General features: G+C 35.0%; 1 pseudogene; it reads right to left on the reverse strand.

Moving 5' to 3' along the window:
• Positions 1-14,617: 14,617 nt before the first annotated feature.
• LOC101956104 (septin-2 pseudogene) lies at positions 14,618-15,200 on the reverse strand (annotated as a pseudogene).
• Positions 15,201-15,264: the final 64 nt, after the last annotated feature.

A 15,264-nucleotide genomic window follows, 5' to 3' on the forward strand; every position in this document is an offset into this window, starting at 1 on the left:
TAGAGCGTGTGCCTTGCACATGTGAGGCACTGGGTTTGGTCCTCAGCAACATATAAAAATAAAGGTATGGTGTCTATCTACAACAAAAATATTTTTTTTCAAAATATAAGGTAATGTCAGTTCTCTGATTTTGTTCACTATTGTGGCTGTTCTAGATCTTTTACCTCTGTATAAACTTCAGATTCACTTTGTCAATATCTACTAAATAACTCACTAGGATATTACATTGAATCTATTAATCAACTTGGGAAGAACTAACATCAGAACAATATCATTTTCCTATCCATGAATATAGAAAATCTGTCCATTTATTATATCTTTGATTTCTTTAATACATTTTGTAGTTTCTTATATAGATCTTATACACAGTTTCTTAGATTTTTATCCTAGGATATAATTTTTTTTGGATGCTCAAGTAAATGGTATTGTTTTTTTTATTTAAAATTCCACTTATTCATTTCTGATATATAGGACAGCAATTTACTTTGGGGGAATTAACCTTATACCCTTAAACATTGCTGTAAGTACAACAAAATCTTCCAGATTTTCTATATAGATGATTATGATTATGTCATTTGCAACAACTTTTCTTTTTCCTTCCAAATTTGTATACCTTTTCTTCCCTTTCTTATGTTATTGCATTATTCAGGGCTTCCAGCACAATTATGAAAAAAAGTGTTGAGAGGAGACATCCTTGCCTTGTTCCTGAAAACATTCCTTAATTTTTATAAGTCAAATTTGTTTCTATTTTGAACCTGTTGAAATGGAGAAACTTTAATTTTTTTATATGCCTGGTTATTTTCTAGGCACTCTGGATATACTTAATCACTGGATCCTCAAAACAAAGTTATGTCCTCAATTTGTGGTTGAGGAAGTTGAGACACAAAAAACTAACTTGTCCAATAGTGAAAACTAGTAAATGGCAGAAAGAGGATCATACTCAGGCAGACCATGTTCTTAGTCACTTCTTTATTTTTTTTTTATTTTTTTTATATATATATTTTTAAAATTTATTTATTTATTTACTTTTTGGCGGACACAATATCTTTGTTGGTATGTGGTGCTGAGGATCGAACCCGGGCCGCACGCATGCCAGGCGAGCGCACTACCGCTTGAGCCACATCCCCAGCCCCCTTAGTCACTTCTTTAGAAGGATATCAGGGCTGTATGTTCTTATTGTACATCATGTTTTTTTTTTTTTTTGCATTGGGAATTGAATCCAGGAGCACTTTGCTACTGAGATACATCCTCAGCCTTTTATGTTTTTCATTTTGAGACAGGGTCTTGCTAAGTTGCTGAGTATCTTACTAAATTGCTGAGGCTGGCCTTGAACTTTCAATCCTTCTGCCTCAGCCTCATGAGTCACTGGAATTACAGGTATGCACCAGCCTGCTCAGCTTACATCATGGGTTTTTGACCAGTGGTTTAGAGTGGAAAGACTTCTTTACATAAGCCCAATGTATCTGGAAAAATCTTTCTAATTTATGTGTAATATAGCACACATTGCAATTTTTTAAAGGATTTTTTTCACATTGGAGGACATAAAGTGATATTTGCAGGTATGATAGAAATATGACCTCACCACATTGTCCCTTACAAATGTTTCTCCACTTATGTCTTAAAAGTGGACTTGATAAAACATGATACCTAACAATAAAATATTATTTTGGTGTTTCTTCAAATGAGATCTTTATATTTAATTGAATGACTGTTTTATTATGTTTTTCACTGGAGGTTTTCAGAGTTTTATACTGTCACCCACATTAGAGGATAATGAGACTCATTTGTTGACCCTCTGCCTGTGAGATATCCCAGTTGATACACAAATGCTGGACTCAGCATTTGTCCTTCCTCCAAACTCATCGTCCTTGGAAGGCATGCTTTTGTGTGTGGACTTTCTGTAATTCATTTGCTCAGGGTATACTTTTCAATGGACATAGTTCAGTCTTTGTCAATTAGGGTTGTAGAGTATTTGCTGTCTGTCTGGATTTTGTGAATTATCTGTGGCAGAAGATTATAGTGTAAACATCAGGTCAGAGGCCTTTAAAGGCAGTTGGATGATCATTATATTTTTAAAATGTTTAAATAAATTCATCCTTTAATACATTATAGGATTTCTACAGGAGACTTGTTGTATGTCAAAGTCTCTAACTATGGTCAGAGGTGATGCTAAGGTTTAAGGTGTTGAATATTTCTTAATTTCAAAATTCGAAAGTACTATGGGTGAATGGAAGTACATAATGCTTGTAACTCTAGCACTCATGGCCTTCTTTCTTGTATTATAAAGTTTTTTCCCCCTTGCCTTTGTTTTTAATTTACAAAATCATTAAAAGGAGTTAATGTGCACATTTATATTTTTGTGTGTCTCATAAATACTCAGTACTGTTCCTAATAGAACATTAACTCTCAAGACAGAATTTCAAGTTAACTCTTCTTTCCAGTCACTTAACAATAAATCTATCTCGTTCTTTGCACAAGATTATTTAAATCTTGCAGTCAGGATATAGAAGCAGGGTTACCAAAGCAGGTAATATGTGATTATGACATTGGTTAGTGTGATGTTACTAACCAATAATTGTCCATGAGGATAATAATCAAGTGATGTTATGCAAAATTATCCATTGACAACTCAGTAGGACTATAAGTAAGTAAAAATGGAAGTTTATTATCTTTTATATCAAGGTAAATTTGTTTTTCATTGTGTTGCATATGTGTTTAATCAATCAACAATAACTCAATGAGTTCTCCCCATGTTTCCATATAGACAGCTCCATTAAATTGTGTTGGTGATAGAGAAATAAAATAATTTAAGGCCTCTGCTGTCTTCAAGGTGCATATAAATTACTTATAAGGTGACAATAGAAGTCTGGGCTGTGCTACTAACCAGCAACATCACAATGCATGTGTGCCTGTCCTCTTTTCTAGACCCCTACATTCTGCATGCTCCTGTTTTTTCTGTGCTTCACTGCCCCTTTCTGTTGGCTTTCTCTGTCTTTTCCTCTAACCTCAGACCTCTAAATGGTACAGTCCTGAGGGTTTCATCCTTAGCACCCGACTCTTTCTTGTCTATACTCCTTTCCTGGGTGTATACCTTATTCAAATCCATTGCTTTAAATACTATTTATGTAAGATCTTTTTCAAATTTTACCAGTAGCCAGGATTTGTCCCCTTTATTATAAATTCATATGTGGAATAACATGACATATCTCTCAGGATGTCTGACTTTAAACTTAATAAGATGAAACAGAAGTATTAATTACCTTCCTTAAATCCAGTTTATATCTTCCCACCTCCCTCTCCCCATCTGCCCTTTTTCTTAACCTTCCTCACCTCATAAATGGCCCCAGCATTATCTCAGCTGTTAGGTCAAAACCTAAGAGTCATCATTGAGAGAACATTTTTTTCCCCTTACACTTCAATTCTGTTGGTTATTGCTGACAGCTCTAATCCCAAAGTACATTCAGAATCTTGCCACAGTTTATCATTTCCTTTGCTATAATCCTGGTACTCTGGACCTTTGTCTTCTCTCGCCTGGGCTATTGCCACAGCCTGCTAGTTTTCTGATCTCCAGTCATGACCATTGTGGTCTTCACATTCAGTGATCTTTCTAAAGTTTAAATCAGATCTTCTTATGATGCTTCTTAAGAATTGACCTAAAATACAACAACCAGAATAAAGTTCAATCTCTTTACTGAGGTAGAGAGAGCCTAGCTTCTGCCTCCCTCTGGGCTTCATCTCCCTCGCTCTCCACTTGTTCACTCTAGTAGAGCCACCCTCTATTAGACCCTTTTCACCTACTGTGTCTTTTGCATTGAATGACATTGTTACAGTGGCTGTCTGTGTGGCATCATTCCAATCTCAGCTGAAATGTCGCCTTCTCCGACATCCCTTAGTAAAGTTTCTGCCTTTCACTGGTCACATTCATTGAGTAATTTTTGATTTTATTATCATTAACTTAGTACACAAAACTAAGTCATTTGCATTTTTGCTTTTACTTGCGTATTTTCTGTTTTCCTTCACTGCAATGTCAATTCCTCCAGGTCAAAGAATATGCAGGTTTTATTTAATGTTGAATCCTCAGCATGTAGAAGAGGCTGGTAGGTCAATAAAAACACTTGTTGGTTTTGCTAACTGGCACTTATTCTTATCTCCAAAACAAAGAACATGGAACCAATTTTCTCTAAAGGTCATTTTAAAATTATTATTAGATTTTAAAATTTTGTGTACTTAATACATCTAAGGACTATTTTATTCTTTTAAAACTGAATTGGTCTGAATAATGAGGATAGTAAAATGTTCAAACTGTACTCATTTTCTAGACAGAATAAGTCAGATCTCTGACCACCTGGTCCCACAGAGCTTTCTCCCATCCTGTGTGGATAGTCTTAGACCACCTATTAGGTAATCTGTGGCTAAGCATATATGGTTTTGCCTTGTTAGTTAAATGCTTTTTTTTGTGCATATCTAAAACTGCATTTTTTAAAAAAAAATACTGGGGATTGAATTCAGGTGTGCTTAACCACTTAGCCACATCCCCAGCCCTGTTTTAAAATATTACATTGAGAGACAGGTGTTGCTAAATTGCTTAGGTCCTTGCTAAATTGCTGAAGCTGGCTTTGAACTCAAAATCCTTCTGCCTAAGTTCACAAGCCATTGGGGTTACAGGCATGTGCCACCATGCCCAGCTACTAGTACAATTTCATTTGAACATTTTGAAGCAAGACTGTACTGGTCCTAGTCCGCTTTCTTTTGCAGTACTAATGATAATGTTTGTTAAAATTCACTGAGTGTCAGCTCTTGCTGTTTATATTGACATGTATTAACTAGTGTAGACCTATTGCTACCCTATCAATTAATATTATCCCTAATTATCAGGAGAGAAAGTCAAGGTCCACAGTGTTGAAGTAACTTACCCAATTCCACACAACTACTAAGTATTCTAAGTAGTGGAGTTGGTATTTGAATTTGGGAAGTCTATTTCCAAGTCTGTCCTCTTAATAAATACATAATAATATCTCATATAGTATCTAGAACAGATACTGGAAATAGTGGGAAATATGGCACACAAATAAATATTTGAAAGAACTCAATGAATAAACAGAAAAGAAATAAAAATGCACAGACACAGCTTTGTGGAGTGTGTGAATATCACACCCAGAAGACCTGTAGATAATTATGACTGAGTGATGCTCATTCCCCAGGAATACTTTGGTTTTTTTTGGTTTGCTGCCTTCACCTGGCTTACATTTTTACTTACCATTCCAGTCCATTTTGCTTCTGCTTATCCCAGAAATTTTGTGTTTGAGCAACATTCATCTTCAAACAAATTCCAGAAATGTCTTATCTAACCTACTTAGCTTTAAAAGTAATAATTGGAACAACTAAAGTGAAATTATGCTTATTAATGGGATATCATGTAATGTAGTGATACAGATATACATGGTGTAATGTTTAAATCTGTTTAACACACACACACACACACACACACACACACACACACACTCATACATCATTTATTTGAGGTGAAAACTTTAAAAATTTTTTCTTTTGACTTTGTAAAATGCCCAGTACATTATTGTTATCTGAGGTCATCCTGTTATGCAATAGCACACCAGAGCTTCTTGCTCCTATCTAACTGCAACTTAGTACACATTGATCAATGTTTCCCTACTCCTTACTTCCCTCTACACTATCCAGCCCCTTATAGCTATCATTCTACTCTCAACTGCTATGAGATCAGTTTTGTTAGATTCCACATATGAGTGAGATCATCTCTGCTTCTGAAGAGAAATACATCCCTGTTACTAAATATAGTAACTTATTACATTTGTTTTGGTTTAACCATAGCATATATGGGTTATGAAGTCTATGTTAACATTTGACCAAACAAGATTTGTCCTTTTGAGTAAAAGAATGTCACCAACATCTCTCCCTCCCTATTCTTTCAAACACATTTCATATTTGATGTCTCCTAGGATTATTCTGAATTTTAAGTCATAATGAGAATGAACTAAGCAATAACCTCTAAGGACTGAATTAGGTTGTTTTGGCTGACATTTTATTTTGGCTATCAAGAACCATCAAGAACCATGGTGAGTTGCTATGAACAAGTTTCTCTATAACAACGGCCCTTGTTTTGCTGTATGGTTGAGTTACTGGAAAGATTTTCATGTTTTAATTTTCTAAGCATCCCTCTTGTTTACTAACCTATAACAGAATACAAAAGAAAGTAAGTTGAAATTGCCATTAGGTTGGGATTCCTGTGGGGAGTGCAAAGAGGAGCCAGCCATAAGGTACATTGGCCAATATTCTTTGCAATGAAAATATCTACTGGGCCAATGGGTTATATCATTAACCTGTTTAAAGAGATCCCAGTATATATAATGCTAGTGTGTTTTAGCCTCTTCAGTTGGCCAGACAGCTACTGCTAACCTGTTTACAACCATTTTATCTAACTATATTAATACTCATGGCATTCTGATGATAAAAGAAAAATGTGGGAAGACTCCTCAATTGCTCAGGGCCTCTTGCCACATGGGTATAGTTGTGTCTTTATAAAATTAAATTCAATCAATGAAATTTTGAATAGCTCTTGATCCAAGGTATGTGCTAGACTGTTAGATATAGTGAACATGAGACATGGATTGTGCTTTCAAAGACTTTATGTTGGGGATGTAGGATACAAATTGTAGCATTTCACTTGTAAGAGAACATTAATCTAACAACCTCAATGGAGGGGGAGGGGAGACAGCGAGGTTGGGGTGAGGGAGAGAAAGCATATTTTTCTGAATAGATAAATATGCATTCCAAAGTTCATGTACCAAAGACCAAATTTCAGGCTGTAATGGCTATTTACAAGAGTCAGTTTCTTATTTTTTTTTTCCACTTTCAGTCCTTTCTGTATCCACTCCAGTCTGGGTTTTGGTCTCATCACTCTACCTAAGTAGCTGTATTAGGGATCTCAGTCACCTTCATGAAACAGATGGTTTTTAAGTTCTCATCTATAATCCTTGATGGTAATATCTGTAATTCTTGAACTACTTTTTCTCAAACGTTCTTTTCTCTGTGCTCCTTAGGATAACACTACCTTGACCTACCACCCCTTACCACTTCTATGAGCTGCCTATTCTTGACTCTTTGATCTTTCTCAGTAATCCATCATGGGGCTCTCCTTATTTCACTTTCCTTTCTCCCTGGGATATCTCAATCTTGCCCTTCTTGAAGGTTCACAAAGAATGTTCCAAAGTTAGGCTCATCTCCAGATCCTTATATCTATAATACCTACTTGACATCTCTTCTTCTTTTTTCTTTTTCATATATTTATTTTTTAGTTGTAGTTGGATACAATATCTTTATTTTATTTATTTATTTTATGTGGTGCTGAGGATTGAACCCAGGGCCTCGCACATGCTAGGCGAGCGCTCTACCTCTGAGCCACAATCCCAGCCCTGATATCTCTTTTTAAATGATTCAAAAATGCCTAAAACTCAACATATCCAAATCCTACCAATGATTTTTCTATAGGAAGATGAACGCTTCCTAGACCATTGAATTATACAAAAATTATCGCATTATCAGGCAAAAAATAGTTTAAACCATCATACTTGGAGTTTTGTTATGGGGAGAATTCAGGCCCCAACCCTGGCCCACATGTCTGCTCTGCCAATCCTTGGTTCCTTCATGCATTATATAGAAATCTCACTTCTCATTATCCAGCTCCACCTTTGCCCCCATGAATAGCTGCCTCCTGGCCACTCCTCAGGCCTGATTCTAAATACATCAGTGACATTGTTTACCCATGGTGGGATTTATGCATGTCGGAAGCCCTCCTCAGGCTCTAGAAGAGACTCAAGGCTATTTGGATAGGGAATTCTAGTGTCATGGCGTCAAATCATGGTCTAAAAGAGAAGGAAGGCAGACTTCTGTGGTCACATATCCTTGGTTTTATAAACTCTTTGCTCCATGGGGCAGAATATAGCTGGAGAAGGCCACAGGAGGTCTTTTAAGCATTAACTTTTAGAAAAGGGACTCTCTTCTTAGGTGAAAATCCAGTACTACTCTTAAATTTCTCTAATATTTTTACTTCTCTCTATTCCTCCACCATTGATGAAATTCAGGATCTCATCCTGTGTCTAGGATTGTTGCATTAATTGCCTGACTAGTCTTATATATACTCCTGCCCTTTTCAATCTCTTTCTCACAGGCAACCAAAATAACCTTTCTGAAGCATAAATCAGATTCTATCATTGAGCTATTAAATCTATTCAACATCTTATCATTACTTTTGAATAAAAACCAAAATTCTTACTGTAGCTAAGATGACATACAAAGCCATCTTCTACTCTTCTTCCTCTTCTGACACTATACTTCCCTCCAACTTGGTGGTTAGACTTTCTTAGTCTTAGTTTCTTTTATGCTTTTTTTTTTTTTTGCCTCAGACGTTTGCACATGCTATTTCTTCTGCCTAGAGGGCTATTTTTTTTTCTCATTATGCATGTGCATTTAAAATATTCTCAGCTCAAAATCACATCTCCATGAAGGCCCTTTCAAATTCTCAGGTGCATGCTATTGGTAAAAAAGTACTGATTGAATCAGGAACACTGTTTCTTCCTTAAATATTCAAGTGATCTATAGACTTTGTCTGTCAACTTAGATATATAATACTCCATGGAAGTTCTGTGGTTTTCTACAAGAATATTATCTTGTGGTTGTGGTGGGGCTTATAATATTAAAATGACCATATCCTCATACTTAGCTTTGCCTGGAAAACCAAATAATTGCAAATTAGACCTTTTTTTTTTTGTTGTTGTTTTTTGCCAGACTGCTTCTCTTTCTTTCTTAATATTTCTGCAGGAAATTTCATCACTCTCTAAATTGGAGCCTGTTTGCTTTAATCTTTCATAAATCATATAGAAATTGCCCATCTTTGATTCTCCTTACCTCCCTCAATACTCTGCCAACTTATTCCATTTCTGTAGGCGAAGTTCTTTCACAAGTTAAAATAAACTCAGTGACAAATTTGAAATTCAGCAGTCTGTTTAATTGCATAGGTAGCTAAAAAGTTTAGAGCCCACAAATCTCATTTATGCACATTTATGCCTTTCTCCAAGTCCTAACTTGGATTCTATATGCATAGTAACTTATAATGTTGCACTATAATTATCTCCCAATGTTTGTTGAACTGTGGGCTCCTTGAATTCAGGGACTGTGCTTCATTAATCTTTTGTATCCTCAGAGTTTAGTAAATGCTTGCTTGGCATATAGGGGACATTCAATAAATTTGGAGCTGAATAAGAATAAGAGACACAACTGAAAGTTTGAGATATTATTTAGTGCCTTGTGCCCTGTCAACAAGAACACTTTTGTATTTAAATAAATAGTTACCTAAAAGTTTACTTCACATTTCTCAATTATTTACTCTGTAGTTGAATTCAGTTCAGTCAGTTTCTAGCTGCAGACTTGAACATGTAGATCTGTGTATATCTTCATGCTGCATGAGTCAAGTTGTGTTAAATTATCTTTAGTACAAGAATCCAAACAAAGTGTTTGCTGTGATGCCAGAGCATTGTTTGCTTTTAGATACCATCGTTCCTGATTTTTTCTCTCCAGTATTCTGAATAGCTGCAAAAAGAAGTTTGGACCAATCAATCCAATCATTTGCTTACATAAGCCATTAAATGCAGAAAGGCTAATTTACATAATTTTTTGCATAAATAAATAAGTAGTGTAAATAAAAAATTAAAATTGCATTGAAATAGTCATTATATGTATTTAAACTACTTATTTAAGTTATTAATGCTAAATATACTTGCCATGTTACAAATATAAATCAGAAGCATTTTGAAAGGACAGCACCATTATGAACATCCTATGTTACTGAAATTAGTTCTTTATTATCTTATATTATTGCTAAGTGAACTAGTTTCACAAAAAACCTTCTAACTCACATATATTATTCTAATAAGAGAATTATTTCCTGTTCAATGTCTATATAATTAAAAACTAATTTGAACACTTTAATACATATATATCCTATAATATATTTAAAATCACTTTAAAACATTTAACTTAACTAGTTTTACTATAATTAAGATAGCGATGAATTTTTCTCCTTATTAAAAAAAGAGCACATAGGCCAATTATTTATTTGATTTAGTTTTTAAATGTTTCAAGTTTTTTTTTAGTACATTCCCAGGTTGAGAGTGTTTTAACTAAAGACTAGCACTAGAAGACCACAAAACACCTAACAAATTTTAAAACTTTAGAAGATACTGAGGAGAAAAATTTTTTTACCCTTTAATTAAAATATTCTGAATCTGATTCACTGAAACTTAATGAAAGGAATATTATAGCTATACAACCTTCGTACAAGTTATGAAAATTTAGTTTTGTAACGTTAAACTTCTTTTAGTTAGTAAGTCTCTTGAATTGTATTTGGAAAAAACATGAAATGTGAATATACTCTTAGTATTGCATTCATTTCTGCTTTATTTGCATCTTAGCTATCATTATGAGTGGAGTCACTAATATTAATTTCTGTTTCTATGTTTATATATTCTATTTGTTGCTAATTTTTAAAAAATGGATAAGCATAGATTATAGGCATTATTTTATTTTACCTTACTTTTTATTGATTTTTTTAAAAAAATGACAGCAGAATGCATTACAATTCTTATTACACATATACAGCACAATTTTTTCATCTCTCTGGTTGTATATAAAATATATTGAGACCAATTCATGTCTTCATATATGTACTTTGGATAATGATGTCCACCACATTCCACCATCCTTGCTAATCCCCTGCCCCCGTCCTTTCCCTCCCACCGCTCTGCCCTAACTAGAATTCATCTATTCCTCTCATGCTCCCCCTCCCTACCCCACTATGAGTCAGCCTCTTTATATCAGAGAAAACATTTGACATTTGTTATTTTGGGATTCGCTAACTTCACTTAGCATTATCTTTTCCAACCCCATCCATTTACCTGCAAATGCCATGATTTTGTTCTCTTTTATTACTTAGTAAAATTCCATTATGTATATATGCTGCATTTTTTTTATCAATTCATCTACTGTAGGGCCTCTAGGTTGGAAAAAACATTGATCGAAGTATGGGAAAGCCTCAATTTATTAATATAGCTTAGAAAGTTTTCATTTTTCATTTCTTAATGTTAAGCTGAGCTGTATAAAAAGTAATGCCTGCAAAGCATCAGTTTAACTTAGGAATGAACAAGCTCTCCAACTTGAATCCCAATGCTCTAACTTGTTATATTCTTTCTTACCAGTTAGGACTTTTTCCTCATTTGATAAGATCATCACATGGGAAGCATGGAATCATGAAATATTCAAGGTAGAAGGATCCTTAAGGATAATTTGATCCTATTTGATTCATGTGGCACAGAGATATACATAGATTTACCTGTCCAAACCTGAAGCTAGAAATTATACTGAACTAAACGAAACTATAGAGTAAATAATAAAAAAAATTGAAGTAAATGGTTAGGAAATCTGAGTGAAAATAGGCAAAAATTCCAGAGACTCAATCTAAAATGAGAAAAGGGCAGAAAAAGGGACCCTTTCACCAAGGGAGTTCTGGGGGAAAGGAACTTAAAAGAAGGGACAAGCCAAAGACGATGATTGTGTATGTGTGTGTAGGTGTGTGTCTTTGTGTAAATAGTGCTTTATTGAAAAGATTAGTTTAAATTAATATAAAATTGTTGTGTAAAATAAGTGTTTTCAAAATACAATTGTATAGGTACAAATTGTCTTTCAGCAAATGAGCAACCATAAGCAAAAGTATGTATTTAGAGTATGGTAGCAAACAACAGGGGATTAAGAAGTGCAGTGTAAGCTCTCTCACCCATCACAATTATTATTAGGTGGCAGTTCTTTCAATCAGCAGTTTTACTCAAATATACATAGAGCTTCATTGATCACTTAAATATTTATTTTTCTTTTTTACAGTTTTATTTTCCTAGCAAAGTTAATAAATGTCAAAATAACTCAAATAATTGACTCTGTATGGATGTACTCTGAAGTCATGTAACATTTTTCTTGATAAGAACTTCACACAATGAGATTAAACATACAGTCTTTGGCCATTCACAATTATGCAACAGTGAAGGGGCAAAGTTAGAATAGAAGATTATTTTCTGAACTACACCTTTGTAACTAATATTTCTTGATCAACACTGACTTTATTTTATTTTTTTCTGGTCAAAATAATAACAATAACATCAGCTCAACTCAAAGTGAATCAAGGACCTAGGAATTAGATCAGAAACCCTGCGCCTGATAGAAGAAAAAGTAGGCCCAAATCCTCATCATGTCAGATTAGTCCCTGACTTCCTTAATATGACTCCTGTAGTCCAAGAAATAAATCAAGAATCAATAAATGGGATGGATTCAAACTAAAAGGCTTCTTCTCAGCAAAAGAAACAATCAGTGAGGTAAAGAATGGGAGCAAATTTTTAACACACGCACCTCAGCACTAATCTTTAGGATATATACAGAAATCAAAAAAACTTTTAACACCCCCCCCCCAAATAACCCAATCAATAAATGGGCCAAAGAAATGAACAGACACTTCTCAGAAGATGATATACAATCAATCAACAAATATATGAAAAAACGTTCAACATCTCTAGCAATTAGAGAAATGCAAATCAAAACTACTCTAAGATTTCATCTCACTCCAGTCAGAATGGCAGCTATTAAGAATACAAGTAACAAGAAGTGTTGGTGAGGATGTGGGGGAAAAGGCATACTCATACATTGCTGATGAGACTACAAATTGGTGCAATCAATTGTGCTCTATATGTGTACTATGAATTAAAATGCATTCTGCTGTCATGTATAACAAATTAGAATAAATAAATAAATTTTTAAAATAACAACAACAACAAATTGCTTTCTCATTCTTGAATGAAGCATTTTTTCCATCTCATCTCTTGCTGTATCAAAATGATAGTATTCACCTGGTTATTTTTAATGGGTTGTCTCCTTACTGCAGGCCCTCTCTGTGCTCAAGGTTCCTAATGTTAAGCATAGATAAATTGAAAAAAAAAAAAAAAAGCAACTCCTGAAGTGTGTCACAGGGAGACACAGGAAGAAAGAGCAGGAAAGGGGAAGGACAAGGCCACAATGCACAGAAAGTAGACCAGGTGCAGCTTTGACTGTGGGCAGCTGTTGATCAGCTTAGGCTACGGATTCAAAATGTCTTTCATTTTTCTTCCACACATGGAGAAAAATGGTACTACACATATGAAGAAAATGACAATGGCTGAAAATAGAGAAGACGGTCTGTACTGTCGTTTAAAGATGACCATTGCTGCGTCTGGGCTGTAGCTCATGGTAGAGAGCTTGCCTCACATGTGTGAGGTACTATGTTTGATCCTCAGCACCACATAAAGAAATAGACTAATAAACAGAGATAGTGTGTCTATCTACAACTAAAAAAAATTAAAAAAATGTTACTGCTGTCATTTTCCTTCTAACAGAAAAATTATTCCAAAAGGGAATAGTTATAGAAAATCCAAGAGAGGGCAAACTGGTAGGCATTTGGGCTACCTGGGGGAGAGCAGGCTTTGGGAGCAGGAACTCTGTCCAGTGACAAGGTTAGGTTCAAGGACGTGCCTACCAAAGGACCTCAATTTCCATTGCTGAGGTGGATCTTGTACACCTGCAGACACAGAAAATGCATTAAAGTACAGAATGAAATACAAAAAGGGTGATTTCTGAACAGGTCCACTACCAATTTTCCTAAAAATTATATCCTAATTTAGTTGAGTAAAAATAGTGTACAGATTTAATTGCAGTATGAAAACTGAAGCTCACAGCTGCTTTGGTTTTCTCGATAGCATAGTAATAACAGCATTACTGGAGACCATCAAGTAAATTGGCTTGTAGTGTATGCTTCTTCAGAGTGGTTTTAAAAATTACCTAGTATGAGAACACAAAGACTTCTTAAAATTTATCCCTAAAAGTATGTTTTTAAAAAACTATTTAAATGTAGACACTTATCTCATTAGATAATGGTATTTTGCTAACAAATACGCATATTTGTATATGAAAAATAGTATTGTCATAACAGCAAAACTGGTTTTAAATGTTGTATACAAACATAAGATCAAGGAAGTTAATCACCTCCACATGGTGTGATTTGACAAGTAAAGAGTTTTTAGCCAAGTCAGCATACCTTTTTATATTGCTAGATATATGTCTCTACCACATAGAAACATTGTAAGTCTGAGTGTTCTAGATATTAATCATGAATGACTGTCAATGTAATTATTAGTTAGGACAGCTAAATCAAAGAAATTCAAAATGTACTATATGTTCTCACTGATTCTTAGAAATCAGTTTTAACATTGATGATTAGTTAAGGAAGAAGAAATTGAAAATGAAGAAAATATAAATTGTAACCGTGGTGAAACACAAATGTTTAAAGTATATATAGCAGGAAAAAAATAAAACAAGCAAAACAAAACAAAAACAAAAAACCAACCCACCATATCTAATGCTAAAAAGAAAAAAAAATAAATTTCAGACATAGGAAAATGTGGATGGGCACATGTCCAACAATCTCATGAAAACTGAGAGCTCTAGCAGCACTCATTTATGGTGTTTTCTTCTTCCTTAGTGGATGGTATCCCAGGTCCCCACCTGGCCATCCCTGCCCTGCATCTAGAGTGCCTGCATTCTTGCAATCACCTTTTTGTGGTAGTAGAGCTCAGCTTCCTTTCCAGCAATATGTGGTTTTTATTCAGGCTGTAGTTCTCCACTTTGCTGCCTCCTCTTTTGAGCCTCACAGAATGGAGGTTTTGTGGTGAAGGCCCTGGCTCACTCACTGGAGATCCAGGATGTGGGTGATGCAAATTGTTCTCAGCTCCAGAAAGATGTGTTCTGAGTTCTCCACCTCCACAGTACCCATGGGTGGAGGTGGCCTCTGATTTTCTTGCCCTTGGTTTCTATCAACTGATTGGATCCAACCACAGAGGGCAGGAAACCGACTTTAAGTCTAGTCTTCTCCTTAAAATCTTTATGTTCATTGGACTCTACACCAGGTGAGTAATGGATCTTGGTGCTTTGTTCTTCAGTTCATCCAGCAACCTGTTGTTTTTTCAACCACTCCAGTTCCTTTAGAGTGAGAGTGGGGGCTGTTGCAATGACTGGCACAGCTTATTGTGCACTGTCTTCATAAATGTCACTTCTAAGGGCTTAACTTTCCAAATGGTGAAATAAGACAAAAGCCTCAATAGTCTA

This window comes from Ictidomys tridecemlineatus, chromosome 9 (genome assembly GCF_052094955.1).
Source record: "Ictidomys tridecemlineatus isolate mIctTri1 chromosome 9, mIctTri1.hap1, whole genome shotgun sequence".
Classification (NCBI taxonomy): Eukaryota; Metazoa; Chordata; class Mammalia; order Rodentia; family Sciuridae; genus Ictidomys; species Ictidomys tridecemlineatus.